Genomic DNA, 4590 nt, shown 5'->3' with positions numbered 1-4590 from the left:
AAAATAACTTCTCCTGTTACAATCACTATATATAACATTACATTATTAGTAGTGAGTTTTTTTTATGTCTAAAGGAGTTTTTTTTATTCAAATAATATATATATATATATATATATATAAGCACAAATTACAATATCACATAGTTATATCAAATATAAGATAAGACTATAGCTAAATGTGAATACAGACACACTAACTTTGTTGATCCACTAAGTTGACTAATAACACTCCAGTCATTATGTTCTCTAGCATATCTAACATGTGTTAAGCAATACTTTTTTTAATTTCCTCCATAAGCAGCGGCATTCGACAGTACAGATCGATAACACTCCACGATCTATAATGGGACGGCGCCTTCATAACGTTGTTTCCAGCGAATCAGACTCCAAAATCATCTCCCAGTGTCATGCAATCCAATTCTCAGCTTTTTTTGTCCACAAGTTTTTGTAAACTAATGGAATTTACAAAAAGAATGTTCACATTGCACATGGCAATGCGTAATAATTCATGAAGAAAATCAGCACATGATGTCCCCTCCTCTACTTTCTGATACAATCCCCACGCCTACACCCTTTATCATGCCCACTACCAAGTCCCAAGCCTCGCTATCTACAAGTGTACAAATATAGCTCCATCTTTCAATTCGCCTCCCACAAAAACTTGTAATCTCTAATAACTAAAAGAATACTCTTACATGGTATACACATACATACATAGTACTTGGTACTTTGGACCTTTGGTTTCTCGGCTTAAAATATGGGCCATTTGAAGTGTTTAGTAATTCTAGGCCTCCATGCTGCATCTTTAGCTGTCGGTGAAAGCCGGGTTGCAAGAAAGGACTTGGCCATGGACCTTGGAGGGTCGGGAGTTGGTTTGGGTAAGGGGCTGGGTGGTGGTGGAGGATGAGGATGAGGATCTTGTGCTGGAGCAGGTTCAGGTTCTAGATCCTTCGTTGCAATTCCAGTTCATCATCTTCTTCATCTGGGTCGGGTGATGGTTCTGGTGCTGGGTTAGAAGCTAGTTCATATTCTAGTTCTAGGGTTGGGTTCGAGTCATGAAACATGCGTGGTAAATGAACCAAAATGATTTCCTTTGTTGAAAGAAGAAACTACGACTGCTATGAATATTAATAAGGGTCCATCTAGCAGTGTTGCAAGTTCGGTTGAAAGTCTCAATTCATCATGTTATAAATTTGTTTTTTAAAAGTTATTAGTTTGAGTCCTACAAACTTCATGACGTTAAAAACTTACATGATCATTAATTTTAATGTTCATGGAATTAGTTGAGATGTACGCAAACTAACCTGAACACCCGTGATGATAATAAAAAAAATACGGTTGAAAGTTGAAACTACATTTTGTTATAACCATATTATTGAAAGTGTTTGGTTATTCAATAATACATATCACAATTTGTTAGAGATTATAAAGATAATCGAATGGAAAACATCAAAAAATAGTTTTAATAAAATTATTTAGGTTACTAACATGAGACATAAACATGTTGTTTTCTTGAGAAGATATACTTCGTTCACAGAAATTTTGATGTATCAAATCAAGAAAGTGTTGCAAGACATCTTAGAGATACAAAAAGCTTACCCACTTTATCTAGTCTCACAAGCTTGCACTAGCTACTTGTAAGACTTGAAACTCTAGAAAGAATAGCACCACTCTTACTCAAATAGAACAACAAAATAAAATTGTTTAACATGGCTTTGGTTTATTGGGAGAAAGATTATGTAGATAATATAATGAATAGATATTTAAGATGTTGTTGTATATTTATATATAGGTAAGAGAGTACAAGTATTTAAATTCTAAACTATTAAAGATTTAATGACCATTTTTTAAAGAAAATGATTGTTATGCATAATGTCTTATAACTTGCAATTAAAGGCATATAACATTTTGTAACATGAAAATAAAAGAATTAATGCTTTGTAACTTATAATTAAAAATCATATAATGTTTTGTAAAGCAAGAAAATTAAAAGGCATATAACGTATTGTAAGTGAAAAAAATTAAAAGGGTAATTATTTTCTTATAACAACTCAAATTTTTGAACTTTGATAAAAATATACTACCAATTCCCCACTTATTTTTTTTTTAAAAAAAATAGTCATATGTTTGGGCAAGGAAACAAATGTATTATATAATAAAGGTGCTAATAGCTTGAACCCTTACTTAGTACTTCAACAATATTACTATTAAGCTAGTGGTGAACCTTTTCTTGGATTAAGATTTTTTTTTTTGAAAGATAAATATTGTATCATCCAAAAACAATATTTAAGTATTTTGTGATGAGTTTCAAAACCAACACATTGCGACCTTGTGCTTGATCTTGACTTTCATGAACAATTTAAAGAACTCACCCAATTCTCAAAGGAAACGGTTCTATTTTCATGGTCATATAGTGTGTTTATCAAGAATGTTCTCATGACTTTAATATCCCAATAGAACATATTAAAATTTTCATTAAAGAAACATATCCACCTTGATGTTATCTAGATCATATCTTTGGCCAAAGCTTTTGTAAAATGATCAACAATATAATTCTTTGTACTAATATAGTCAACAACATTTATGGTACTATAGTTCATATATGATTTCACAATACTATGCTTTCTTTTAATATATCTGGAATAACCATTGTAATATTTATTATGCATTGTTCCAATAATAGCAATGCTTTCATATTGAATTAAGATAGGTGGTATTGGTTTTTTTCACGTAAAAATTTCATATATAAAATCATGTAACCAACCCACTTCATCATTGGTTGTGACTAAAGCTATCAACTCTGCCATATTATTAAAATCAATAGAAGGCGAATATAGAGCTATAACTTTATACACAATATCATGAGATTGAATAAAATTATTAAAATCAATAGAACCATATTCCATACCCCTAGCACTTTGAAACCTTTAATCTTTTTGCTAGTTTTATTTTCAACTTCTTTAAGAAAAATAATAAATTTTTCAAAAGCCTCACTTTTATGTTTCATAGGAAAAACATATGAATATTTGAAAAAAATACCAATGAAAGTTATAAAATAATGATTACCACCACGAGTTAAAATACCTATAAAATCACATATATCAGTATGTATAAGTTCTAATAATTCAAAATTATACTCAATACTTTTAAAAGGTTTTCTTGAAATTTTAATTAGTCATGCTACAAAATTCAAATTATATTTTTCAAATTCATTCTTAAGTTTTGGAATTAAGCCAAGATTACTTAAGTTTCTCACATATTTAGAATTTATATGAGATTATCTAATATACCAAACATTCACACAAGAAACAATGTAACTAAAAATAGCAATTTCATTCAATTCAATATTAAGTTTAAACATTCTATCAGATGCATAATCTTTTCCAACAAATAAGCCTTTTTTTTAGAAAATACATATTGATCAGCCTCCATAACTTGTTTAAAACCAGCCTTATTCAAAAGAAACCAGAAACTAAATTCTTGTGAATTTCAAGAGCATGCAATACATCCTTAAGAGTGACTTCTTTCTCAGAGGTAAATTTGGTAAGAACATCTCTACCCCCTACTACATCAATAGTGTGTGAATCACCAAGCATGATTTTTTTTCTCATTTAATTGAACAAGGTTTTGTTATTAGAGACATATCTATTAGCTCTCGAATCAATCAGTCATGCATCTCAACCTTCAAGATTTATTAATCTCATAAATCATAGGCACAAGTGGCTCTTTAGTGATATTAGCTTGTGCAACAAGCCCATGTTTTAAGAAACAATAAGTTTTAGAACCATACTTAGGTTTATCACAAATAAAACAAGCATAATTGTTTTTATCATAGTTGTGGTTGCCATTTGATTGTAGTTTAGGACATGTTTCATTATTTCTTGCTTGGTTGGAATGAAAATGGTTTTCATAAGGTATTTTCTTGAAATATTTTTTCTTTGGCCTAAACTTTCCATGAATTTTTTCTATGTGAGGGGGATTTTTATAAGTGATTAAATTTATCTTTGTACCAGTTGAACCATTGAGTTCAATTACTTTGTCTTGGTTCCTTACTTTTTATTCTACTCTTAGACGGGTAATAAGAGCTTCGATTGAGAGCTCATTTTGTTTGTGCCTCATACCTTTGGCAAAGCCTTTCTGAGATTCAGGCAACTTAACGATGATGGCTGCAACTTGCATTTGTTCATCTACTTGGATGCCTTCATTACAGATCTCTTGAGAAATCATTTGGAATTCATAGGCTTGATCAACCATGAGCTTTTCTTCATTCATTTAGAACTTAAAAATCAAAATATCAAAATATAATAAGTAAATGAAACTAGTTCACAATTTGACCCCTCCATTTCAAATATCAAATCGGTTGCTTTATCCAATATTCTCTCTTTACAAGGTCCATTTATAATTGTATTATAACTAAAATTACCACAATCTTTAGATTTACCGACGGATTTTTTCGTCGGTATTTACACTATCATTCCGTTGGTAATTAATTTACCAACGTGAATCTATCGTTGGTAATTATATTTTACAAAACTATAAATTAATTAAATTAATATAAATCAACACTCTATAATACTCAAAATGCTTGGAA

This window comes from Populus nigra, chromosome 3 (genome assembly GCF_951802175.1).
Source record: "Populus nigra chromosome 3, ddPopNigr1.1, whole genome shotgun sequence".
Classification (NCBI taxonomy): Eukaryota; Viridiplantae; Streptophyta; class Magnoliopsida; order Malpighiales; family Salicaceae; genus Populus; species Populus nigra.
This window is presented reverse-complemented; position numbering follows the sequence as displayed.